Consider the following 27,689-nt stretch of genomic DNA (forward strand, 5'->3'; position numbering starts at 1 on the left):
AGGGTGTGGGGTGGTCGGGGTAGGGTCACAATGAGCCAAGGAGACTTCTGGGTGGGTCCTCAGGGTCGGGTCCTCAGGGGGTGGGTCCTCCAGGCCCAGTACTTGGGGCGGGTCCTCAGGGGATGTGTCGTCTGGGGCATTTCCTCAGGGGTGGGTACTCAGGGTGGGATGGGGTGGTGGGGGTTGACTGCCCAGACCAGCAGCCCTTGGGAGCTTGCTTGGCCTGTGGATTCCCGGGCTCCACCCGTTACTGTGGACTTATGGGGTAGGCCCTCCAGGGACTCTGATGGCATCTGAGCCTGAGATCTCTCTCCCCAGCTGCCTCCGCCCCAGTGGCAGGTATAGGCTGCAGCCTCTGGGGATGCCCTCCTGGCGGCCGCTGTGGGGTCAGTCCTCCCAAGCTACCTTCTTCCCCTTAGCTAGATTAAGAGCACTCAATGAACACTTGTGGGTTCCTTCTGACTAGTACAGCTTGTATTTCAGCCTCTGTTTTTTGTGGTTAAGAATTGTTGAGAACTAGAGTGTCTTTAGAAAAGTCTTGACTTGTAGAGCAGGTCAGTGCCCACAGGTTGTTGGTGCCAGCTCGGCGGCGCATGCAAGCCAGGGGCGTCCCTCTTTCCAGCGAGGCCTGCAGAGGGCTTCGCTATTCCAGGTCTGGTTACACCATCACAACTTGCTGTTCCTGAGTTCTGACCTTTATTCATCGTTTGTCCAGCAGATTTTTACTGCCACCTTACTGCGGGGTCACTGGCCCTGCTTGTCCTCATGGGGGGATGAAGGGCCTATGGTGTGCTGTGTGATCTGCGGTCCTGGGGGCCGTGCCTGTTGGGGAGCCAAGGTTCGTGTCCTCACGGCATCCTGTGTCCGTGCCCTGTGTACTCTGCCCATGCCCAGGCGCCTGCAGGGTCCTGGAGTTCACAGACCAGCAGCACCGTGAAAACTGGGGTGGCCCGTGAAGCCTTGGAAGTGTGTTTGTGGCTAATGAAGGGTGCCCCATGCCCACCAGAGGCCCTTCCCTGTGGAATCCATGTGTCTCACACTGCAGATGCACACAGACAGGCATGACTCTTTCCAGGCGGGGCTGTGATGGCAGCATGTGGGTCAAATTTGTCACTCTGTGGGCTGCAGTTAAAATGTATGCAAATTAAACACTATGCTCCTGCTCTGCCTGAGAGCATTCAGCACCCCTGGATGGGTGGACACATGGGCTCTGTGTGCTGCCTGCTGGTGCACTCCCATGGATGTTCTTAATGCCTTGAGTGCTGTGAATTGGCAGCTGGGGTGCTCAGCTGGGCTCACATGACAGGGAGTGACGGCGGTGCCAGGCCCGCCATCTCCCCCAGGCCCAGCCTCCGCACACCTGCTTCGCGGTCATTCCTGACAGTACCTGTGATGGATGTGATTTGGGGAGCTGGTGGCTGCCTTTTCAAACCAGTTGCCAGTTGCTGACACATGCATACTAAGTGCAGGCCAGGCCTGTCGGGAGTCAGGCCCCATATATCAGGGGTGTTTCCTAGGGAGAAGTGGGCAGCAGGGAATGGGCTGGAAATGTGGTGCTATGGGAGAGGAGGTTAACAGGCACTGGAGAGGGTGGTGTTCCAAGGGAGGAGCAGCAGGGACAGGGGGTGGTGGTGTCCCGGGGAATGGGGCAGTTAGGGACAGGGGGTGATGGTACACTGGGGAAGGGTGTCAGCAGGGACAGGGGAGGCTGGTGCCCTGGGGTAGGGGATCAGCAGGGATAGGGGAGGGTGGTGCCCTGGGGGAGGCTTTCAGTGGAAGTAGGGGAGGGAGTGAGATGCCCCAGGGGAGAGGACCAAGAGACAGAGAGGAGGGGCATCAGGGATGGAGGGAAATTGCCCGCGTCCTTTAGGGTTTCATTTTCAATTGGTGCCTGTTGGCCAGCCTCCTGTCCAGACCTCAGCCTGGCCACACTGGCTGGTACCTCTTCCTCCTCAACCGCAGCCTGTCCACGGTGGGTGGGGTCAGCTTCCCCTAGGGGGCAGGGGCACCCTGTGCTATGGGTGGGACCACTCCCCTGTCTGGGCTCCTGCCCCAGACCCTTTTATCCTGGAGGCTGCAGGTCAGGGATGCTGGAGGACCGGTCCTTGAGACGCGTTCTCCGCACAATATCCTTAGTTTATTCACTCAGGTTTTAGGAATCTTGGGTTAGAAAACAACAGAGTTATTAGTTTGTCTTTTATTCTTTAATTAGCCGTTTTATTAACGCACTGCACTAATCGGTTTTTCTTTTGACCTGTGACACTGATCATAAATAAGTGATAGTATTATATATTTAATTATAATGTCAATTTTGAGTTGTAGATTTAAGGGATTTTTCTTCCAGGCAGTTCAGGTCCCTTTATAAACATTAGTCAGTGTTTCCAACTGCTGGCTTTATGTAAAAATAATGATTCCAGTTTATCGAAAAAGAAAACTGAAAGTTTCTGGGTTTTTTCCCTCATCTGTCTCGGGACTCTGTCTATCTTTTAGCAGTTCATCCTTGAGTTTGAATTGCTCCCTCTGTGCCTTAGGGTCACCTAAGCCTGTGGGTGGTGGGCGTGGAGCCTATCCTGGGGCTGTGCTGAGCAGGCATCCCGGGGGTGCCGGGCTTTTTTCCAGTGCTGAACTGTCGGAACCTGGGGCTGCGCCTTGGAAGCCGCACATGCTGGGAGGGTCTGTTCCTCCCACAAGCCCGGGGGTGGGCGCACTGGCCAGGGGGGCCTGGGTGGTGCCCTGACAGAGGTCCCCGAGATGGCTCAGGCTGAAAAAGAGGCCAGGATGGTGCAGGATGCAGAAAGATGCCTGGACACCGTGCTCCGAGGAAGAGCAAGGGCTCTCTTTTACAAGAGTCCGTCGAGTCCTCCATGGTGTGACAGGCCAGGCTGGCCTCGGGCGCCCCAGGTGCACGGTGCCCACACGCCCTTGCCGCTCTGTTAATGCCACATCCAGGTTTCGGGGACTGGGGCACAGAGCAGGCTCAGCGAGAGCTGGAAGGACCTTCATTGCCTGTTGTACTAGGTGAACAGTTGACAACATGAAAACAAGGAGGGGGCAGGCCGCCTGGGCGCTGACATAACTTGACCCTCATAATGGTCCTTTCCATGGACTGTGGGTCCTGGCCCCTCAGACTCAGGGACAACTGACCTTTGTCCCCTTGGTTGGCTCATGCTGATGCAAGCTGTTTCAGACCCAGAGCCAGGACCCATCAGGGCAGCCACCAATAGCTTTCCCTCCTCCAGGGCCTGGGGCGTGCCAGGAAGGGCTGTGAGGGAGAGCAGGTCCAAGTCCAGGAGAGGAACAGCAGGTGGATGGCTAGATTGAGCACAGGTCGTTGCAGCCTTCCTCCTGCAATCCTGGGGTGATTTCCAATGGAAACCCAGAAAGGGCTCCGTCCCATCTCTTGGTTCTTTTGGTTAGTGTCTGTTCATGACCCTTCTTTCCTTCATCTGTCTGTCCTCCTTGTCCTGAATCCCACATAAATCCTCGCGGTGGTTTTGCTTTTTTGAAACGATCCTGGTTGTCCAGATGTCTTGGCCAGCTCTGTGGTTTGGTGCGTGCATGTGCAGCTGTGGGGCCAGGCTCACCGTGTCCCTTTGGGAAGTCCCCGTGGGGCCTCTGCCCTCGGCCCAGGCCCCAGTGAGGCACCTTCCCTTTAGTTGGTGCTGCAGAGGGTGTGCTATGGTGTCTGGGAGTCACCGGCCGTGCCGGACCTTTATCTCACCAGCTGGGTGCCAACAGGGGCCTCAGCTTCACAGAGCTGTGAGGACACACATTGCCGGGGCACGACCCGAGCTGACCTGCGAAAACCGACCTCCAACCTGGCGTTCTTCTGGCTGGTGCCACAAACCCATCTCCTAGGACCCCCAACTTGCTCCAGCTCGGGGTAGCCTGGGGCGTGAGGGCAAACTTTCCCAGTGCAATGCCTGAGCATGCACTTATGTTTGATGGAGAAGGACACTGAAGTCGGGCCACGAGAGCCCAGACCGTGGCCATTCCATGCCACCATGCTGGCTCCATCCAAAACAGCGTGGCAGATGGCAGGCCTGGACTGCACCGGATGTTCTCGGCTCCGCCATCTCTGCACCTACCTCCTCGGTTGTCCATGTCTTGTCCCACACCTGTGGGAGCTCACGGATCATGGCATCAGGGGCCCACCACTGCCATGCACATCTCACGGAGAATATGACCACTGGGTGCCCTCCGCTGCACAGGAGCTGACGGTGGGTCTACAGGGGCGCTGTCCACCAGGAGCTGTCTCACAGACCCACCGCCCTGCACCTGTTTGTAATCGCTGGGGCGGGGACCTGCTGTGAGCGCCTTCTGGTCTGCTGTGTGGACCTGTCTGCAGCGACGTCTGTGGATGGTAGTTACCAGGAACAATGGCCGCTTGGGGCCTATTCTCCCAAAATCAGATCAAGTCCGAGGGCTGGAGATCTGTGGGGCGGTTCTGGTTCTTCGTGTTCTGCGGTGCCAGCCTTGCCGAGCACCGCTGCATTGCAGGATGAGGCCAGAATTGCAGGATCAGACTGTCACCCCCAGGACGAGGCTATCACCCCAGGATGAGGCCATCAGTCCTAGGAGGAGGCCAACACCCTGGGATGAGGCTGTCATTCCCAGGACGAGGCCATCAGCCCCAGGATGAGGCCAGCACCCAAGGATAAAGTTGTCACCTCCAGGATGAGGCCACCTCCCCCACGACAAGATCGTCACCTCCAGGATAAGGCTGTTACTCCCAGGTTGAGGCCATCACCCCCACATGAAGCCAGCACCCAAGTATGAGCTTGTCCTCCACAGGACGAGGCCTTCACCCCCATGATGAGGCTGTGACCCATAGGATGAAGCCAGAACCCCAGGCTCAAGCCGTAATCCCCAGGCTATGGCTGTCAACCCCAGGCTGAGGCTGTCACCACCAGGACGAGGCTGTCACCCCCAGGATGAGGCCGTCACCCCCAGGATGAGGTGGTCACCCCCAAGATGAGTCCATCAGCCCGAGGATGAAACCATCATCCCCAGAATGAGGCCATCACCCCCAAGACGGGGCCATCACCGCTGGACGAAGCAAGAACTATAGGATGAGGTCAGCACCCCCAGGATCAGGCCATCACCCGAGGACAAGGCTGTCACCCCCAGGATGAGGCCAGAATTGCTGGAGGAGGCTGTCACCCCCAGGACCAGGCAATCGCCCTAGAATGAGGCCATCAGTCCCAGGATGAGGCCATCAGCCCCAGGATGGGGCCAACAACCAAGGGTGAGGTTGTCACCCCCAGGATGAGGCTGTCATACCCAGGACAAGGCCGTTACTCCCAGGATGAAGCCATCAACCCCAGGATGAAGCCTACACCCAAGGATAGGATTGTCAACCCCAGGATGAGGCCTTCACCTGTATGATGAGGCTGTGCCCCATAGGACAAAACTAGAAACCCAGTCTGAGGCGGTCACCCCCAGGCAGTGGCCGTCAATGCCAGGGTGAGGCCATGACCGCCAGGACAAAGCTGTCACCCCCTGGATAAGGCAGGCCATCACCCCCAGGACGAGGCCATCAACTCCCGCATTAGGCCATCACCCCCGGATGAGGTTGTCATCCCAGTGCGAGAGTGTCACCCCTGGAAGAGTCCATCATTCCCCAGGCCAAGGTCCGAACCCCAGGATGTGCAGGGCAGAAGGAAGGAGTGCAGTTGCCAGAGATGAGAGAGGCAAGCCCTGTGGAGACAGAGTGGCACTAGGGGGATGGACACAGAGGGGAGCCTTGAGGAGATGGAGACAGTGGGAGGTCCTTTGGGAGATGGTGACAGAGGGGTTCCCTAGGGGCATGGCGACGGAGGGGTTTGGAGGCAGTGAGGGCTGCTGTTAGTGCAGTGGAACAGCCCTACCCATGGAAGTGGTTGTCTGGGAGCAGCCGTTTGTGTTGACCTTGGGCCTTTTCACCTGGGTCAGGTGCCAGTGCATCCCTGCCTGACCTGAGAGAAAGGATCTGTTGTGACAGATGGGACTCTAACCCCCTATCTCACACCCACCAGATTGGATGTTATCAAAAGAACAATAAATTGCAAATAGTGGAGAGGATGTGGAGAAAGAGGCACACTACTCCACTCTTGGTGGAATGTAAAATGTTTCAACTGCTGTGGAAGGCAGTTTGGCGGTTCCTTAAGAAGCTAAGTATAGACTTGCCATCTGATCCAGCAATCCCATTGCTAGGTATGTGCTCAGAGGACATGAGGGCAAAGACACAAATGGATATTTGCACACTACAGTGTATAACACCATTATTTAGGATTGTCAAGAGATGGAAACAGGCGAAAAGTTCATGAACAGATGAGTGGCTAAACAAGCTGTACATACATACGATGGAATTATATGCAACTGTAAGACATGATGAAGTCATGAAGCGTAGAAGAGCGTGGATGGACCTTGAGGATGTTATACTGAGTGAGAGTAGCCAGAAACAAAGGATGAATAGTGTATGGTCTCAGTGATCGGAACTAACGGTAATGGGTGAACTTGGGGAATTTCAGTTCAGAACAGAGATTATCAGGAGATAGAAATAGGGTAGAGATTGCATAATTGGAGCTGAAGGGGTGCAGATTGTGCAACAGAATGATTGTAAAAATTCAGAAATGGAGAGCACGGTATTACCTGATTGTGTCACAATAACATCAGTACGCCGAATGAAGCTGAATATGAGAATGATGGAGGGGGGCTGGGGGCACATAGGAAACCAGAAGGGAAGGTAGATGATCAACACTGAGATGGTATAATGTAGAAATGCTTAGAGTGGACAGTGATAGTGACTAAACGCACAAATTAAAAAATGTTTTTACATGAGGAAAAAAAAAGTGTTCTTTTTACTGGGCCCGGTGATTAGAAATGTTAGGCCACGGAGGAAATGCTGTGGAGTAGGCACGTTTGTTCTGAGAGAATTCCCCAAGTACAATATTTTTTTCCAGTAATGCTTTTGCAGTGGTAAGCTCAGTAAACAAAAATCATTGTTAAAATGCAAATAGTCTTGGGGTTGGGGGACTTGAAGAAGATCTAATTGTCAAATTTCCATTCAGGAAGAGAAAAAGTGTCCTTGAGACCTATGTAAATTTTTCCTGGATTTATTCTTGGAAGAATTAAAACCGTTGTATGTTTTCAAGAGTTTGATGCTTCTGAAGATTTGTTCAAAATCTTCAGATATTATACAAAAAAGAGATTGGTTTTAACTTCCAGTATAAAAAAAATGAGCATTAGATATATGAGTTAAAGATGGTAAAAAACATGTAATTTTGTGTATAATGAAAATATTTTGATGAGCTAGTTTTAAAACTGATTGCATTTTGTAGGATGTCTAAAGACAGTTTTGAAGATTTTTTTGGTAATTTAAGGTTCATGGGTATGTAAAGTATTCAGGATGTGCTTTGTTAAAGAAAGGGTGTAGCTTTGTGCTTTAGAATGAGGAGGGCAAACTCTGGGTGAACATGGAAAGTTGTGGAAGTTTGTTGAAGTGAATTTTGTTTGTGGTGGTCAATGCTGACTAGAAGTGAAGCTCGTGTAAGGGAGTGTGGTTTCGTAGATGTCTTGTTACAATGTGTTAGACAAGACCTGAATCGATAAGACAAGTTGTACCAGATTGTGATAGCGAATTCTGTTTGTTGTAGTCGATGGTAACGAAAAAACTGATAGGCTTGTTTACAATATTTTACAAGGGTTTTTTGCATCCAACTGTGTATTCGTAAAAAACGAGTTCAGTTTTCCCTGTTAAAATAATGCAGATTATTGGTCTGATCTTAACGAACGATTATAAAAAGCTTTTAACCATCTGAGTACTCTGACTAGAAGACAAAGGATCTATGCCATATCAGAATAAAATTTGTTGTTGAGGTTTAGGTTGACCTTATCATCCATTAATTTAGAAGACATTTTATTGTCACTTTGGTTAAATAAGGAACCAACTGTTGTTTCACAATAACCCATTTTCCTACTTAACATAGTGCTCAGACCTGACAACTTTTGACATTTTTTGCCCAGCCCAAATCAAACCCTAAAGGCTGTCTTTTTTTTAGAACTACTACAAAGGATTTGTTCCTTTTATTATTAGTTTTCACTTGAACACCAGTGTTTATGGCAGCATTATTCACAGTAGCCCAAAGGTGAAGCGCAAATGCCCATCAACAAATGAACAAAATGAGTACATACACGCAACAGGGTGTTGTTTGGCCATGAGAAAAGATGAAGGTATTAGATGAGCTGCAACATGGAAGAACCTTAAAATACCATGTTCAGTGAGGCAAGGAAGACACACAAGGACAAAAGTGTTATGATACTTCTCAGCGTTTACTAGAAATGGTAAATTCATAGAGATAGCAGATTCCAGATTATTGGGGGAGGGTGTGATGGAGGGATGGGGAAGGGAGCATATTTGTAAAAATATTAAAAAATTAAATGACTAAATCCATTACATATTCACATAGCATTTCTTTGATGGCTGGATCCATTTATTCAGAATTAAGGATACAATCAAAATAACTGTTGTTGTCATTAGGGCCTGACACCCTACCCCCCCCCTTCCTCCCTGCGTTCCCATGTTTCAATAAATAAAGTTGTTGTTATCACTAGGGTACAGACCGTATTCCCACCTCCTTCCTCTGTGCTTTTCTATATATCAATAAATAAGTTTCCCCATCCCCCTAAATGGAGCACTATACACCATTAGCCAGCCGCAATCACTGTTATACATGGGGCTGTCCTGCCTCCAGGATATAGAAATGTCACACAGTCACAGTATCTATACTCTGGGGGCACATCTATCTCACCAGCAGCCCATGCCCTTGCCTGCATAAATGTGTAAATACTACCCAATAGGGAAGCTGAATAAAGTGGTACCAGTGTCCCCACCAGTGCCTCTGAAGAGGGGACATATGAGCCCCTCAGAATAAAGAGTGAATCTACCCCTCTAAAAAGAGGGTGGGTGAGTCCGTATGAATAGGGGACTACTTGGTAGAGGGTATGAAGGCCACCCATGAGCTTTGGCTCCTTTCAAGAGGCAGTCCTTCAAAATTAGCTACATTTGTTAAAACTGTGGGTCTTTTTTTTTTTAACCTGTGTTTTTTATTTAGTTTTTATTTTACTTTTTTGTACTTTTTGTCTTTGTTTTTTAAAATTTTTTTTGTTTTTTTTATCTGTGTTAGAAATGTTGTATTCAACTTTACAACGGTATTTTGGGCTTCTCAAACGACATATTCCTATTCTTATTTAACGAATTTTGAAAGTATAATAATATTCTATATTTTTCTGTTTGGTATTCCTTAAGGGCTATGCATGAGTGTCTGGATAGCTGCATTTTTGCATTTTGTTCCAAGGTCATGGATTGGTAGTTCTGGACATGAGAGTTAATGAGATCATATCTTCCTATTTACTCTTGAAAGATAAAATTATTATAGTCCTCCTACTGTGGAAGGAAGCCTGCAACGTATCCCCATCAATTCTTGAATTGCACCTCAATAGTATTTCTTCCTGGACATTGAAAGACCGTACTTACTTCGCTAAACAGGTTTCTACAAGAAAATATCCTGCCTTTTTGTATATACATTTTCGTGTAGTTTTTCATTTGTAAATTTTTTTGCCTTTGTTTCTTTCTTTCTCTTTTTTTTTTTTTTTTTTTTAGGTTTTATTAGAACTAAATAATCAAAGCCCCAAAATTAAAACGCAGTCCTATCCTGGTTAAGGTAGAAAAGGGTCTATGAGGTACAAAAGAGCCCTTAAGGGGCCCCACCTTGCTACTCTAGAGATAAAGGGTGGTAGGTAAGGGGGGCAGGAAAGGGGGTGGAGAGGGATTGTTTGGGAAAAAGTGGAGGCCTAGCCCCCAGCCCCACTACCCGGTGTTTTGCCAGCCAGAGAGACAGGCTTAGATAACCTGAACTTTTGCTTCTTCTTACTCCTCAGCCCAGTAGAAGAAGGGGAAGCAGGGATTATTGCCCAGGCCATGGTGATCTTGAGGGTATTGAGTCTCATGGAGCAGTTGTATTTTCTGCTGGGCAGTGGGAGTCTCTGGAACAGTTTTACCTTGGAGGGCCTCTTCCTTTACAGATCCCACATCATTTGCCAGGTTCCCCTTGTGAAGGACCTGGCTGTTGTCAGCTGCAAGCTCCTGGTGGCTTGGGGATGCTGTTTTTGCCTGATCAGCAGGGCTCTTGGTAGCTGCCATAAACGTGCCATGCCAGTCTTTGCACTCACCAACATGTATTTTGTTGATCTCCTGCATCTGAAGCAGTTTCACCATCATATCTTCTTTCTCATTTGCTAAGAGGTTGATGTTCGCCTCTTTTACACGGTGATGCTCCTTCATTACCGCCCTCTGACTTTGATAGAGGGCGATGCGCTCAACAGTTGTATCTATCTCTCCAGATAGCTGGAGGCAGCGATGCTCCAGTTCTTCCATCCGGTCCATCAATTCTAGTTTTTCTTGTGTCATTTCTGCAAAGCATTGGTGCAGCTTCTTCATAGCCCCTTGCAGAGCCTGATTAATGTCCCCTGATGCACTTTCCCCACCGGTCCCGGTGGTAGGGGGTGCCTCTGGTTCACGCTGAGATGAGGTCACCTGGCGAGCCAGCAGCTGGCAGCGTAGCTTCTGCTCCTTCAGCTGCCTCCGCAGACATGCCCGCTCTTCTTCAGCATTAGCTATGGCCGATTTGAAAAATGCCACCATGGCCTCTCGACTGTCTAGGTCTTCAGGGATGCTCAGCTCTGGATGCTGATCCTCTTCATCTGCTTGCTCACTCTCTGCAGCATTTCCTTCCCCAGGCAAGGTATAAGGCCTGACTGGGCCTGCAATTGTTGATACTGTTGGCTGGCAGCTTCCAGGCGCTCCTGAGTCCCCTGGAATTCCTGGCACATCATCTCAGCCATAGCCTCGCTCTGAACATCCTCGTGTGGCAGCTTTTCCACTAGCTGGGTCTGCATCCCTAAATGCTTTTGCAGCATCTCCTTCCTGGTGGCTAGCTGCTGATAGGCAGCCACGAGCTGCTGACCGGCTAGTATATACTGCTGCAGGTGGCTCTGGTACTGGTCATGCTGCTTTTGCAAACCCTGAGCCTCTATGCTCTTGAATTCTGTTGTCTCTTTGAGTCCCTCTAGGTTTTCCTGCAGCTTTCCCAGCTTCTTGGTCAGCTCTCTCTTAACTGAATGCAGGGCATTGGTTACCTCCATATTTTCATTGCTCAGCCTGATAAAGTCATTCTGTAATTCATCTAACTGCTCCGTGAGTTTGCAGTTTTGGGATAGAGCGCAGCTAATGGTGCCCTGGTTGTTCTCCATGGTCTCCAGAATGTGTTTCCGCTCTGTCACCTGCTCTTCGCAGGACCCAGCTTCCTGTTCCAACTGCAGCAACCTCACTTCCTGCTCCTGATTCATATGACTTAGGCCCTCATTGTCCTTCATCTGGGCCTGCAGCTGCCCAGCTAGGTGCTCTAGCTTCTTCCACAGCTTCTAGACTCTACTTGTAGCCGTTGCTCCATCTCGGAGGGCCCGGCTTGGGTCTTCTGGGATGGGGGTGCATCTACCTCATTCTTCAGTTTAACCAAATTCTCCTCCGATTTCGGTAGCTTTTCCTTTCTTGGTGTTCTCATCTGTTCTCAAAAGTGCTGAACCTGCTCCTGACAAATGGCACGCTCTTTCTCAGGGCCTCGGCAGTTGTGTCTTTGTCTTGTCGTATATTTTTCAGAGTTTCTTCCAGCTGCCCCACATGTAGCTGCAGCTGTTCCCACTCCTCCAGGGCCTGCTGTAACTGCTGGTTGCCGTTAAGATCTCCAGGCTGCAGCAGTGATGGTTTCACAAGTTCTCTCACCTCCAGCTTCTTGTGCAGCTCCTCCATCCCTCACTGCATGGCTGACTTCTCCATGAGCAAGACCCGAAGAATCTCTTCCAGTTCTGAGTTATGTTGCTTCAGGGCCTCATTGCTTTTGGTTTGTTTACAGAACTATACTTTCAGGTTGTCAATGTTCTTTGGTTAGCTCTTGGTTGGTCTTGTCTACCTGCTTCTGCTGAGTGGAGACAGTTGACAGGGTGTGCTTCAGGGCCTCATTGTTTTGCTTTGTTTACAGAACTCTACTTTCAGGTTGCAATGTTCTTTGGATAGCTCTTGTCCATTTTTGAGTCTTTGTATCTAGTCCTGTTGCACAGTCTGCATCCCTCCAGCTCCAATTACCCATTATCTTACCCTGTTTCTAAGTCCTGTTGGTCTCTGTTACCAATGACGTATTCCAGGTTTATTCTCGAATGTCGGTTCACAGCAGTGGGACCATACAGTATTTGTCCTTTAGTTTTTGACTAGACTCACTCAGCATAATGTTCTCTAGGTCCATCCATGTTATTACATGGTTCATAAGTTTATTCTGTCTTAAAGCTACATAATATTCCATTGTGTGTATATACCACAGTTTGTTTATCCACTCGCCTGTTGATGGACATTTTGGCTGTTTCTATCTCTTTGCAATTGTAAATAAGGCTGCTATAAACATTGGTGTGCAAATGTCCGTTTGTGTCTTTGCCCTTAAGTCCTTTGAGTAGATACCTAGCAATGGTATTGCTGGGTCGTATGGCAATTCTATATTCAGCTTTTTGAGGAACTGCCAAACTGTCTTCCGTAGTGGTTGCACTATTTGACATTCCCACCAACTCCATGCTTCCTTTTGGCACTTGTGTGAGAATTGATAAATGTCATGCCCTCCTTGGCCTTGGACTTGGAGAGTCAGTTCTGTTTACCTCTGAGCTGTCCTGGAAAGTGTAATTTTCTTCTTTAACTCCAAAAGTCTCAAGTCAAGGTAAATTCACACAAAATGTCTAAACAACACTCCTAACCCATCAGACTTGTACCTCTTCAACCCAGCTAATTTCAGAGCATTTTTCTTTCGCAACATTGTGGAATTATTCTTAGAAGAGAAACATTGCAGATAAAAACTTCACTTTGACATATTTTTTTTGTTAATTTAAAAAAATTAACAAAACATTTAGAAATCATTCCATTCTACATATAGAATCGGTAATTCTTAATATCCTCATATAGATGCATATTCATTATTTCTTAGTACATTTTCATCGATTTAGAAAAAGAAATAAAAAGACAACAGAATAAGAAATAAAACGATAATAGAGAGAGAAAAAAAAACCTATACCTCACATGCAGCTTCATTCAATGTTTTCACATAATTACATTACAATTAGGTAGTATTGTGGTGTCCATTTCTGAGTTTTTGTATCCAGTCCTGTTGCACAGTCTGTATACCTTTAGCTCCAATTACCCCTTATCGTACCCTATTTCTATCTCCTGATGGTCTCTGTTACCAATGACATATTCCAAGTTTATTCACAAATGTCATTTCATATCAGTGACACCATACAGTATTTGTCCTTTAGTTTTTGGCTTGTCTCACCCAGCATAATGTTCTCTAGGCCCATCCATGTTATTTACATGCTTCATAAGTTTATTCTGTCTTAGAGCTGCATAATATTCCATCGTATGTATATACCACAGTTTGTTGACCCACTCGTCTGTTGATGGACACTTTGTCTGTTTCCATCTCTTTGCAATTGTAAATAATGCTGCTATAAGCATTGGTGTGCAAATGTCCATTTGTGTCTTTGCCCTTGAATCCCCTGAGTAGATACCTAGCAATGGTATTGCTGGGTCGTATGGCAATTCTATATTCAGCTTTTTTTTTTTCTTTTTTTTACTTATTAACGGAAACAAAAAAGTTAGCACAACATTTAGAAATCATACCATTCTACATATACAATCAGTAATTCTTAACGTCATCACATAGATGCATGATCATCATTTCTTAGTACGTTTGCATCGGTTTAGAGGAACTAGCAACACAACAGAAAAAGATATAGAGTGTTAATATAGAGAAAAGAAATAAAAGTAGTAATAATAGTAAAAAAAAAAACCCTATAGCTCAGATGCAGCTTCATTCAGTGTTTTAACATGATTACTTTACAATTAGGTATTATTGTGCTGTCCATTTTTGAGTTTTTGTATCTAGTCCTGTTGCACAGTGTGTATCCCTTCAGCTCCAATTACCCATTTTCTTACCCTGTTTCTAACTCCTGCTGAACTCTGTTACCAATGACATATTTCAAGTTTATTCTCGAATGTCCGTTCACATCAGTGGGACCATACAGTATTTGTCCTTTAGTTTTTGGGTGGACTCACTCAGCATAATATTCTCTAGGTCCATCCATGTTATTACATGCTTCATAAGTTTATCTTGTCTTAAAGCTGCATAATATTCTATCGTATGTATATACCCCAGTTTGTTTAGCCATTCTTCTGTTGATGGACATTTTGACTGTTTCCATCTCTTTGCAATTGTAAATAACGCTGCTATAAACATTGGTGTGCAAATGTCCGTTTGTGTCTTTGCCCTTAAGTCCTTTGAGTAGATACCTAGCAATGGTATTGCTGGGTCGTATGGCAATTCTATATTCAGCTTTTTGAGGAACCGCCAAACTGCCTTCCACAGTGGTTGCACCATTTGACATTCCCACCAACAGTGGATAAGTGTACCTCTTTCTCCGCATCCTCTCCAGTACTTGTCATTTTCTGTTTTGTTGATAATGGCCATTCTGGTGGGTGTGAGATGATATCTCATTGTGGTTTTGATTTGCATTTCTCTAATGGCCAGGGACATTGAGCATCTCTTCATGTGCCTTTTGGCCATTTGTATTTCCGCTTCTGATAGGTGTCTGTTCAAGTGTTTTTCCCATTTTGTAATTGGGTTGGCTGTCTTTTTGTTGTTGAGTTGAACAATCTCTTTATAAATTCTGGATACTAGACCTTTATCTGATATGTCATTTCCATATATTGTCTCCCATTGTGTAGGCTGTCTTTCTACTTTCTTTATGAACTTCTTTGATGCACAAAAGTGTTTAATTTTGAGAAGCTCCCGTTTATTTATTTATTTCTTCAATGCTCTTGCTTTAGGTTTAAGGTCCATAAAACCTCCTCCAGTTATAAGATTCATAAGATATCTCCCTTCAGTTGCCTCTAACTGTTTCATGGTTTTAGAACTAATGTTTAGATCTTTGATCCATTTTGAGTTAACTTTTGTATAGGGTGTGAGATACGATTCCTCTTTCATTCTTTTGCATATGGATATCCAGTTTTCTAGGCACCATTTATTGAGGAGACTGTTCTGTCCCAGGTGAGTTGGCTTGACTGCCTTATCAAAGATCAAATGTCCATAGATGAGAGGGTCTATATCTGAACACTCTGTTCGATTCCATTGGTCGATATATCTATCTTTATGTCAATACCATGCTGTTTTGACCACTGTGGCTTCATAATATGCCTTAAAGTCAGACAGCGTGAGACCTCCAGCTTCATTTTTTTTCCTCTAGGTACTTTTAGCAATTCACGGTACCCTGCCCTTCCAGATAAATTTGCTTATTGGTTTTTCCATTTCTGAAAAATAAGTTGTTGGGATTTTGATTGGTATTGCATTGAATCTGTAAATCAATTTAGGTAGAATTGACATCTTAACTATATTTAGTCTTCCAATCCATGAATACGGTATGCCCTTCCATGTATTTAGGTCTTCTGTGATTTCTTTTAACAGTTTTTTGTAGTTTTCTTTGTATAGGTCTTTTATCTCTTTAGTGAAATTTATTTGTAAGTATTTTATTCTTTTAGTTGCAATTGTAAATGGAATTTGTTTCTTCATTTTCCCCTCAGCTTCTTCATTGCTAGTGTATAGGAACACTATAGATTTTTGAATGTTGATCTTGTAACCTGCTACTTTGCTGTACTCGTTTATTAGGTGTAGTAGTTTTGCTTTGGATGTTTCAGGGTTTTCGACGTATAGTATCATATCATCTGCATACAGTGATAGTTTTACTTCTTTCCAATTTTGATGCCTTGTATTTCTTTTTCTTCTAATTGCTCTGGCTAGAACTTCCAACACTATGTTGAATAACAGTGGTGATAGTGGACATCCTTGTCTTTTTTCTGATCTTAGGGGGAAAGTTTTCAATTATTCCCCATTGAGGATGATATTAGCTGTGGGTTTTTCATAAATTCCCTTTATCATTTTAAGGAAGTTCCCTTGTATTCCTATCCTTTGAAGTGTTTTCAACAGGAAAGGATGTTGAATCTTGTCAAATGTCTTCTCTGCATCAATTGAGATGATCATGTGAATTTTCTGCTTTGATTTGTTGATACGGTATATCACATTAATTGATTTTCTTATGTTGAACCATCCTTGCATACCTGGGATGAATCCTACTTGGTCATGATGTATAATTCTTTTAATGTGTTGCTGGATTCGATTTACTAGAAGTTTGTTTAGGATTTTTGCATCTATATTCATTAGAGAGATTGGTCTGTAGTTTTCTTTTTTTGTAATATCTTTGCCTGGTTTTGGTATGAGGGTGATGTTGGCTTCATAGAATGAATTCGGTAGCTTTCCCTCCACTTCAATTATTTTGAAGAGTTTGAGCAGGGTTGGTACTAATTCTTTCTGGAATGTTTGGTAGAATTCACATGTGAAGCCATCTGCTCTTGGACTTTTCTTTTTGGGAAGGTTTTCTTCCCAAAGAAAGTAAAATTTCTTTACTTGTGATTGGTTTGTTGAGGTCATCTATTTCTTCTGGAGTCAAAGTTGGTTGTTCGTGCCTTTCTAGGAACTTGTCCATTTCATCTACATTGTTGTATTTATTAGCATAAAGTTAATAGTATCTTGTTATTACCTCCTTTATTTCTGTGGGGTCAGTGGTTATGTCTCCTCTTCCATTTCTGATCTTATTTATTTGCATCCTCTCTCTTCTTCTTTTTGTCAATCTTGCTAAGGGCCCATCGATCGTATTCATTTCCTCATAGAACTAACTGCTGATCTTATTGATTTTCTCTGTTGTTTTCGTGTTCTCAATTTCATTTATTTCTGCTCTAATCTTTGTTATTTCTTTCCTTTTGCCTGCTTTGGGATTAGTTTGCTGTTCTTTCTGCAGTTCTTCCAAGTGGACAGTTAATTCCCGATTTTTTACCCTTTCTCCTTCTTTGATATAGGCTTTTAAGGCAATAAATTTCCCTCTTAGCACTGCCTTTGCTGCGTCCCATAGGTTTTGATGTGTTGTGTTTTCATTTTCATTCGCCTCGAAATATTTACTAATTTCTCTTGTAATTTCTTCCTTGACCCACTCGTTGTTTAAGGGTGTGTTGTTGAGCCTCCACGTATTTGTGAATTTTCTGACACTCTGCCTATTATTGATTTCCAACTTCATTCCTTCATGATCTGAGAAAGTGTTGTGTATATTTTCAGTCTTTTTAAATTTGTTGAGACTTGGTTTGTGACCCAGCATATGGTCTATCTTTAAGAATGATCCATGAGCACTTGAGAAAAAGTGTATCTGCTGTTGTGGGGTGTAATGTCCTATAAATGTCTGTTAAGTCTAGCTCATTTATTGTAATATTCAAATTCTGTGTTTCTTTATTGATCCTCTGTCTAGATGTTCTGTCCATTGATGAGAGTGGTGAATTGAACTCTCCAGCTTTATGGTAGATGTGTCTATTTCCCTTTTCAATATTTTCAGTGTATTTCTCACGTATTTTGGGGCATTCTGGTTGAGTGCATAAATATTTATGATTGTTATGTCTTCATGTTGAAATGTTCCTTTTATTAGTAGATAGTATCCTTTTTTGTGTCTTTTAACTGTTTTACATTTGAAGTCTAATTTGTTGGATATTAGTATAGCTACTCCTGCTCTTTTCTGGTTGTTATTTGCATGAAATATCTCTTCCCACCTTTCACTTTCAACCTATGTTTATCTTTGGGTCTAAGATGTGTTTCCTGTAGACAGAATATAGAAGGATCCTGTTTTTTAATCCATTCTGCCAGTCTATGTCTTTTGAGTGGGGAATTCGGTCCATTGACATTTAGTGTTATTACTGTTTGGATAATATTTTCCTCTACCATTTTGCCTTTTGTATTATATATATCATATCTGACTTTCCTTCTTTCTACACTCTTCTCCATACCTCTGTCTTCTGTCTTTTCATATCTCACTCTAGTGCTCCTTTTAGTATTTCTTGCAGAGCTGGTCTCTTGGTCACAAATTCTCTCAGTGACTTTTTGTCTGAGAATGTTTTAATTTCTCCCTCATTTTTGAAGGACAATTTTGCTGGATGTAGGAGTCGTGGTTGGCAGTTTTTCTTTTTTAGTAATTTAAATATATCATCCCACTGTCTTCTAGCTTCCATGGTTTCTGCTGAGAAATCTACACATAGTCTGATTGGGTTTCCCTTGTATGTGATGGATTGTTTTTCTCTTGCTGCTTTCAAGATCCTCTCTTTCTCTTTGACCTCTGACGTTCTAACTTGTAAGTGTCTTGGAGAACGCCTATTTGGATCTGTTCTCTTTGGGGTGCACTGCACTTCTTGGATCTGTAGTTTTAGGTCTTTCATAAGAGTTGGGAAATTTTCAGTGATAATGTCTTCCGTTAGTTTTTCTCCTCCTTTTCCCTCCTCTTCTCCTTCTGGGACACCCACAACACGTATATTTATGCGCTTCATGTTATCATTCAATTCCCTGAGCCTCTGCTCAAATTTTTCCATTCTTTTCCCTATAGTTTCTGTTTCTTTTTGGATTTCAGATGTTACATCCTCCCGTTCACTAATTCTAACCTCTGTCTCTTGAAATCTACAATTGTAGGTTTCCATTGGTTTTTTCATCTCTTCTACTCTATCTTTCATTCCCATAAGTTCTGTGATTTGTTTTTTCAGACTTTCTATTCCTTCTTTTTTTTCATTCCTTGCCTTCTTCATGTCCTCCCTCAATTGATTGATTTGGTTTTTGAAGAGGTTTTCCATTTCTGTTCATATATTCAGAATTAGTTGTCTCAGCTCCTGTATCTCATTTGAACTATTGGTTTGTTCCTTTGACTGGGCCATATGTTCAATTTTCCTGTTTTGATTTGTTATTTTTTGCTTGCATATGGACATTTAATTACCATAATTACCTTAAAAATCTCCTTAATTAATTCTGAAGATTGCTTTCTTATCCTGCCCAGTATGTGGCGCTTGTCTGTCTGCGGATCCCACCAGCAAAATATGTTGTGGCTCCTTTAACTTTGGAAGACTCTCCCTGCTGGGTGTGTGGTGGAGACAGAGGAAAGGTGGTAGGCTGGTTTTAATGGCTTCAAATTGGGAAGCCCTCGGATTTGAATTCCTTGAGAGAGAGATTCCACCTTATTTGCATTTTCCCCCTCCTGTGGGGAAGTTTCAGGTGGTAGACAACCCTGAAAGCAGCCTGTTTCCGAGTCCGGGGCAGTTGCAGTCTGTGCAATCCCGACGCCGAATCCAGATGCAACCAAGCCTCCACAAAAACAGCCGTAGAAGGCCGCACTTCGTCCCCTTTCCTCCCTTTCAGTCAGCCCAGTAGGGAACTTCTGCCTTGATCAGTTTCACCTGAGCGGGGGGCCCACTTCTAGCAGTCAGAATTTGTTTGTTAATGCCACTATTGTTGTTTGGTTGGACCGAGTCCCTGCCACTGTTTGCGACTCTTTCCTTTCCCTCCGGGAAGTCGCCCGTGGGGGATGGGCGCCGGTTGCCGTCGTCTGCGAGTTGGGGAACTCGCCTTTCTGAGACTTACAGCCGGTCCAGGATGCCGCCTGTGGGGGAGGGGCGCCGACCTCCGACTGCCGCAGCTTGAGGAACTCACTTTTCCAAGACCCGCAGCCGGTCCGGGAAGCTGTCTGTGAGGGAGGGGCGCCGGCCGCCAACCTCCGCGGCTTGGGAAAGTGTGCAAGGCTCAGGAAACTCACTGTTGCGTAGTCTCGCAGCTGGTCCAGCTGGTCCAGACTGGGGTACGCTGTGTGTCCGGTCTCTGTCGTGGCTCCGGGAGCTGTTCTGTACTGTTTCTGGTTATTTAGTAGTTGCTCTGGAGGACGAACTAAAACGCGCGCACCTTACTAAGCTGCCATCTTGGCCCCTTTCCACTTTGACCTATTTTTAATATTCTTGCCAGATTCGAACAGATAGTTCTCTGAGCAGATGGTGTGTTCAGTCTTGTCTAACATATGTGAGAACAGACCTGAAGGTCACCCTGGAGATGGCCCCTCCAGTGGACAGAAGCTGAATACTACCTCGTCTGTGTAGTCATCTGGCCCCAAATCTACAAACAGGCATCACCCAGTATAAAAACCATTCTTTGCTGTTGCATGCCATGTTTTTATGAACATGCAATCCATTCCCTTCACCCCCAAGTCTTTCAACTGTGTGATTTTACCTCCTTTCCCGGGAGGAGGAATAAATGGTAAATGTACTGTGGATCTCTAGGTTGTGGAAGGGGTTTCAATGAATTTGATTTCTATAAATATATTTACAATTATGGACTGCTTTATTTCTTCATTTATGAAAGCTAAAATTCTTAAAACCCAGGAGAGAGAGAAAGAAACATGGATATTTACCAAATCAAAGATCTGAATGGAGGGACATTTCTCAGTTCATTATCATTGTGCCAAATAGCAGAAAATTCAGGATACTTTGTGCATGTTTATAAAGTATTTGCTAATCAGCTAAGCAAGTAGTTTTGGTGAGGATCATAAAATTGAAGGGTGTACAATGTTTAGAAAGGAACTTAGAGACAGGTTTGTTTATTTTTAATGTTTGATTTTTCCACTACTCTGTGTTTGCTACAGTTAGGATAATATTGTTCTATGAAACCCTAGTAATTTCAGAGTGAATGAAGAATGACTCTGGTAACAACTCAGGAGAAAATGTCCACCAGGGTTCACATTCTTAAACAAAGCAAAGTAGTGTCAGAACACTTGAAGAATCTACTTGAAAGCAAAAAGGGGCACAAAGACAAGGGTTTTATAGACAAGATTTAAAAATAGTAATCTGTCAATATTTTGAGAAATTGCTGTTAAATATGGAACACATTGCACAGATTTCAGGAAATGACTGAGGCTTGACTTGATATCTCCCACAAAGTAACACTTAAGAATTATAAACTGGGGGTAATTCTTGGGGGACACACAAAAAATGTGAAGAATGAGCGTTGGCTTCGTGGTCTTTTTTCTTTTATTTTTTGGTGTTTGGTGTATTGGTTTGACAAATAACAAATTATCATAAAAGACAGCAGCTTCAGATAAAATATTTTCTTCTAGCCCATTAGGGAGCCAGAACTTTCAATCACTGGCAGCCCAGCAGCAGAGGCTTGCTAAGCAGAAACCTCTGTGGTGTGCTAGTGAGGGTGTGCAATGCATCTCATTTGGGGGTGCCGCCAGAAAATAATACATAGTCTCTGTGTTTTCAGAGAATTGTACCTTTCACTGCCTTGCTCTTACAGGCTTCCTAAAGCCCAGGTCTCCACTGGGCTCATCCTGGGTTGCAGAGCTGAGGTCCGATAGTGCTTTTGCATGGATGAGGGAGCTAAGGGCATGGGGGCTTTTCTTCTCAGCCTGTGGGCACCTCCTAGGGGTTGGGCCCCCTTGCGATGTTTTATGAGGGGGCTTTTGCAGCCCTTGATGGCATTGCTGGCCCACAGGGGGTCCTCTTCACAGCTGCCCCACTTCCTTCATTTCCTGGAGGGAGTGGAACAAAGGGTGTCAGGAAAATCTCTGGCCAGGGCAGAGGTCCTCTTCCCTAGGTCTGGAGAGTCCCTCAGCCCTTCTCCTGTGGACATGTTCTAAGGTGGAATTAGGGGTGCTGTCCTCTTTCAGAAGTGCTTGCAGTGTGATCTTATTGTGGTGCTTCCTTACAAGGAGGAGCTTAGGAAGTTCCTGCAGCCAGAGGTTGCTTCTTCTGGCCTCCCAAGTCTTCCACCTACTTAGCAGCTGCCAGGTCCCCTCAGGCCCCACCCTGTGGACACGGCAATGAGAGACCCCAGGAGCCACCTACCTGACTTGAGGCATACTTTACCTGGGCAAGCCTGGAGCCTGGACTCTATGTCCTTGTGGACCCTCAGATGACCCACGGTAATGTGGGTCACTGCCAGCCTGGAGGGGCGGATGGCAGTTGCCCTCCCAGTGGGGTGGAGTCCCACTGGCTGTGCAGGGGTGGCTGGAGGTGGAAAAGAACAGGCCTGCACACTCCTACTGTTATTGTCTTTATCCCTGCATGGCAGGGTGGTTTTGGCCTGGTCGATGATGGGGTCAGGTCTTGAGGTGGTTTGGGGAAGATCAGGCAGGGGAAGGGGTACTGGGACAGGAGGAAACTCTGCAGGAAGGAAGGAAAGGACCAGTTGTTGGGGTGGAGGAATCCCTCTTGAATATTCTGAGGCAGAGAGGTGGGCAGAGGGGAGGGCGAAGGTAGAGAAAAGGAGGGGCCAGGCAGGGACAGGGCCAATAAATGCTCCAGTGGCAGCGGTAACTGGATGACAGGGAAATGGGAAAAGAGGTGTGGGGGAAGGAGAAGCAAGGAGGCAGAGGTGAGGAGGAGCCCAGGGTTTGTAGGGAAATTGGGGATGGTTATGTGGAAGCCAATGTGGGGGGGTATCATGGAGGCAGGAGTATGTTCAGGGGTGAAGGTGAAAGAGTGGTAGGGAGGGGGAAGGGGAGAAGGAGAGAAAGGGAAGGAATGTGGGAGGACAGGAGACCATCCGGGTGGTGCCAAGTAGGGGATGATGGGCTTCCCCAGGCACCACCTGTCAACAGATCATCGCATGCAGCCATGTTCCAGGGGTGTCCCCCAGAGAGGCAGGTGGTTCAGCCCATGGAGAAGACAGTTAGGCAGTTGAGACCCAGATTGAGATTGCAGCTCTTGATGCAATCAGTAACAGCTGAGGGTGTGGAGAGGCCCTGGAGGCCAGAAACCAAACTACCGAAGGAGTCACCATAGGAATAGGGACCTCCATGAGGCACCCCTTTGGCAGGTGGTTATCCCGAGTTGATGGAAATACCCAGGGATGACAGATGACTCTATGGTCTCTGGCCAGTCCAGCGTGCTTGCACAAGGGGCTGTGGAAGACAGAAAGTGGAAGCTTCAGAAGAGGAAGAAGGGAGACTGTACACCTAGGCAAGCTTTGCTGGGGTCGGAGCTTCTGGCCCGACAAACCTCTTGCATCCCTGACTTTCTAATAGAGATTGAGCTTGAACCCAGGTCTTTCTCTGACATTGCTTCCCTGAACAAACTCCCTCTGGTCCACCCTAGACAGCTCTGGGACCCTTGGATAGCACAAGTTAGAAGGCTGAGTAGGAAATATGAAGAGATAAATCACCTTTTCTGAGGAGGACTCCGGTTCCATGTCCTCAGGGATCCTCCCTGGCAAGCTCTCCAAGCTGGGAAATCAGGAGATTGGGTTACATGTGGTGAAAGGAGTCCAGGCACCTTCCATGGAGCTGCATGTCACAGCCCTTCAGGGGATACTTGGAGGAAGAGATTCTAAGTGCTACAAGCTTGAGGTTACAATGACAGTTGGTGAATGGAAACCATGGAGGCTCCCACATGTTTAATGTTTTATCATTTATCAAGTGCTTTCATTTTAATATATCATGAGATTCCCACAAATATTTGAATTAAACTGAAAAAAAGTTATTTCACAGTAGAAACTCAGTTTTAGTGCAGTTTAATCTTTGTCAATGGCAGGCACTACAATTCCTGCCTCCTAAGCCAACCTAGACTTGCTTCACTGCATCTCACCTTCCTTCTTTCCTTCTAAGCAAGGGTGGAGCAGGGTGTGAGCATGTTCTAAGGTTTGGGTGTTTTTCCTGTGACCCTGCCCCCTTGGGCCTTTCCTCCCTGAGAGGGACTTGCCCCAACACCTGACATCCTCACACTGTGCAGCTGGGGTCGACTATCAGGGACTGTGAGAAGTGATGTACCCTTAGAGCAGGTGTGCTGGGAAAGCAGGGCCTTACCTCTCAAACCACCCTCTCTCTCCATCTTCTGGTTTCTGCACTGACACTGAAAAACCAAGAAACAAGGAATATAATTGCAATTTCTCAAGGAAACCTTCAGATCCTCATCTCTCAACAATGTACCCTTTGTATATTGCCTGTTATTCATTTTTAAGTGAGTTAATTCCTTTCTATTATTATTCCATCTTTAAATTACACAAATAATTATTTTCTGAAGGAGATCATTAATTTTGTCAGGATCCTTTTTTTGGGGGGGGTGTCCAGAATCTTCTTGTGAACAGGCACAGAATCTCAATTCTCCAGGAGCAAGTGTGCTGTGTACAGTGTGCTACTGCCAACCTCAGAGTTTACACAAGATTATTCTCAGAGCCTTCCAGAGGCCTGGCATTGCTCTCATTCTCAGCTGAACCCATGGACCAGGCTTGGCCCAGAGATACCTGAGGTTATATCTGGACAGTGAACAAATGTAGAGTGGCTCTCTCTGGAGAGCCTGAATTTCCTAATATTATAGCCCATAGCCACAAAGAAGTGCATTTAGGAATTTATTCTCTAACCTATCCCACCCAACTGGAAGTCCTTGAAGTTTCGATTGAATCAATAGCCCCACTCGGATATCTCTCCACCCTACCTGTTATGATAGCATGTTCATTCTGAGAGATTTACACGAAGCTGTCCCTCTGGGCCAACACCATGGGTTTAGGAAAGTGGACATGGGGTAGGAGAAAACAATGAATCTCTGCTGTGGACTGGTCCCAGGGTCCCTTACCTCACTGGAGTCTGGATGTTGCTTGACTCCCTGGAACTTCTCCTGCCTCTACCTGCAGTGGAGGCACAGGATAAAAAGCCCCACTACAGACCAGAGGAGGATAAGGGAACCCATTCCCATGTGGCTGAGCAGGAGCTTAACCATGGGTCACCGGGGCTGCTCCAAGCACAGAGAAAAGTTTTCACCAACCACGAGGAAGTGCTAGGCACAGAGAAAGCACACTGCAGCCTAGGGGCCAGCCTGACATCACAGGGCTTAGAATAGTCACAAAGGTTCCTTGGGTGGGGGAGGGGAAGCCCAGGGGAAAGGGCACCCACTGCCCATCCCCCCACTTCAACCCTCCTTTGCCCCCAAAGACACCCCTCCTTCCAGGCTCTAAATGTCTCCATATTTGTCTTTGGCTTCCTTTTGTCTGCATCAATACTTTATTTTCTTCATAGGTATAGTTTTAGTGTTATTTTCCATTTCACTTAGTACAGAAATATCTGGTAGCCTCTTGACTCTTTCCCCAATTCCACTGTCCTCAAGTGAGTGAATTTTTCTCAAAAAATTCAGGAAAACCTTTTTACTTATACCTGGAAAATGCTGTTCTCCCAACTTCAGTGTCTTCGAATCATTTTTTATTTGAAATATCTAAGTTTATATCAGTGGTTCTCTCTAGGTTGCTATTAAAAGTTTGTAGTTGGTATTATTTTTTGGTGACATCTCTTGGTCAGATATTTTAGGGTAAGAATTTGCCAGAAGAGACAGACCTTTTCTCTTTCTGCTTTCTCCTGTGGCAATTCCTTCACCATCCTCTCTTTTAGCCAGGAAGCTTAAACTTCAAGCCATATCCTTCTTTGTATTCCCCTTACTATCAGGAGGGGTCTCAATGTTTTAAAAAGTCTCTTCAGAAACCCTGCGGTGTTTTTTTAACAATCGATTTTTTGATTGTTTTACAGCACACACTCTGTTTTATAGCATTTTCATTTCTCTGCAGAAGGAAATTATCAGATGGACCCCTAAAAAGAATACATCTCCTATCCTATCTCTCCCCAATAATGACCACTGGTATTGGTGTGGTACAGCAGTTACTGTTGATGAACAAATTTTAAGGTATTAATGTGAACTGTTTTTGGAGCTTGCAAGAGGTGTTTTTCCTCACATACCACTCAATTATTACCTTTATGTACCAGTGTGGTACACATGTACTAGTTCATGCAAGAGATTATTTAATTTTATAGTGTTAATCAGTGACATACATGATTTTAAACAAACCCTTTGTACTAAATTCACTTTCAATATAGCACCATTCCTAGCTACCCTCACTCGTATCTATTTCAAATCATTTCAACTTCAACCTCCTTATACTTTCTGAATGTGCTAGGATTCCACTTCTTCTCTAGCTTCTATCTATTCCTAAGTATCTTATATTCTATATATTTTTTATTACATGTGCAGGCAGTGGGAATTGAACCCAGGTGTTTGGCATGGCATGTGAGAACTCTGCCTGCTGAGTTACCATAGCCCACCCTATGTTCTGTACTTTAATACTCTTGAGTTTACATATTCTGGTTAGTTCACATTAGTGGAATCAAACAGTATCTATCCTTTTGTGTCTGACTTTTTTCACCAGCATTATGTCCTCAAGATTCATCTGTGTTTTCATATTCTTCAGGAACTCATTTCTTCTTACTATTGCATAATATCCCATCATATATATATATATATACACACACACACACAAATATACATATATACCATATTTTGCATTTTGTTAATCCATTCATCTGTGTGTGGGAATGTGGATTAATTCCTCTTTTGGCAGTTCTGAACAATGCCACTATTATCAGCATTCTTCCAGAGTCTGTTTGTGTCACTGCTTTCAGATTTTCTGAGTGTATGCCGAGTAGCAGAATTGGTGGATCATAAGGCAAATCAATATTTAGTTTTCTAAGGACCCACCACACTCTCTTCCACAGCAGCTGTACCATTTTATCCTCCCACCAGTAGTGAATAAGTGTTCCTATTTCTCCACATCCTCTCCAGAACATGTAGTTGCTCATTTGATTAATTTTGGACATTGTTATATTTGTGAGATGATATTTCATTGTGCTTTTGATTGGCATTTCCCTAAAAGCTAATGAAGATGAACATCTTTTCATGTGCTTTTTAGCTGTTTGTATTTCCCATTTAGTGAAATGTCCAGTTATATCTTTTGTCCATTTTATCTTACAGTTGTTTGTTCTTTCATTGCTCAGTGGTAGGATTTTCTGATATATGCTAGATATCAAAACCTTATCAGATATGTTTAATGAATTTAATCCATATGCTTTAACATACTTCAGAATACAGTCAGATTAAAAGGAAATATTTAAAGTATCAGAGCTATAAACAAAATTATGCAAATGTGGGGTATCAGGACAATAATTATAAGTATAGCAGTATAAGTACAAAAGATAGATTTAACTAAAATTGCAGTCTAATTATTTGAAGTGTTTATTGAGTTATAAAGGTTTTGTTTGTGAAAACCAAGTGCTTATTGACTGCACAAAATGATAAAATGAAATGTCTAAAATTAATAAATCATAGAATTATGATGCAAATTATATTTTTAATAATAGAGGCCTGTAATAAATTAAAGAGCTTAAAGTTTAGAGCGTCTGTCTTTGTGAAGGTAGACTTAAAGTCTCTTGTCTGTGGGTTTCATTGTTTTATTTTTATCAGTTTTATAAAAGTACTTGATACCTAAATAGCTTACTCAACATTATATTTAAATTGAAAATAACAAGTGACTCCCATAAGTGTTTGATGTGGATTTTATTTTGAAGTTTGTAAGTCAGCACAATAAAATCTCATAAAACCTACTTATGATTTGAATGCAATTTAAAAAGGCAAGATCTTTTTGAAATGGCTTCCTACTGAAAAACAGCAAAACACTGGATTATTTAGGGTGAGAACACTTTGAAAACTATTTTTGAGCCCTCAAGAAATTATAACAAGCCCTCAATTGATGACACTCACTACCATAACAAATAATTTAAACATTCAAAATAAAAACAGTGGTGCACTTATGACTGAATGTAGAATGTAAAGGACACCCTGAAATCGGGTA

The 27,689-nt window shown here is 44.7% G+C and overlaps 1 long non-coding RNA gene and 1 pseudogene across 8 annotated transcripts in view; one reads left to right on the forward strand and one right to left on the reverse strand.

The window, feature by feature from the left end:
• Positions 1 to 27,689, forward strand: part of LOC143647101 (uncharacterized) — a 129,963-nt gene that overhangs the window by 22,221 nt on the left and 80,053 nt on the right. The gene's annotated exons all lie outside the window — the stretch shown is intronic.
• Positions 8,366 to 27,689, reverse strand: part of LOC143647099 (golgin subfamily A member 2 pseudogene) — a 51,004-nt pseudogene continuing 31,680 nt past the window's right edge. For 3 of the 4 annotated variants that reach the window (XR_013157851.1, XR_013157852.1, XR_013157853.1), the window contains 4 exons: positions 23,830 to 23,875; positions 23,190 to 23,250; positions 21,893 to 22,929; positions 8,366 to 21,555 (listed from right to left, as the gene is read on the reverse strand). The product of XR_013157851.1 is annotated as a golgin subfamily A member 2 pseudogene, transcript variant X1 (transcript). The remainder of the gene's footprint in view (positions 21,556 to 21,892; positions 22,930 to 23,189; positions 23,251 to 23,829; positions 23,876 to 27,689) is intronic. The other variant, XR_013157854.1, reaches the window with a different exon arrangement.

The sequence above is a fragment of the Tamandua tetradactyla genome, chromosome 9, assembly GCF_023851605.1.
Source record: "Tamandua tetradactyla isolate mTamTet1 chromosome 9, mTamTet1.pri, whole genome shotgun sequence".
Lineage (NCBI taxonomy): Eukaryota > Metazoa > Chordata > Mammalia > Pilosa > Myrmecophagidae > Tamandua > Tamandua tetradactyla.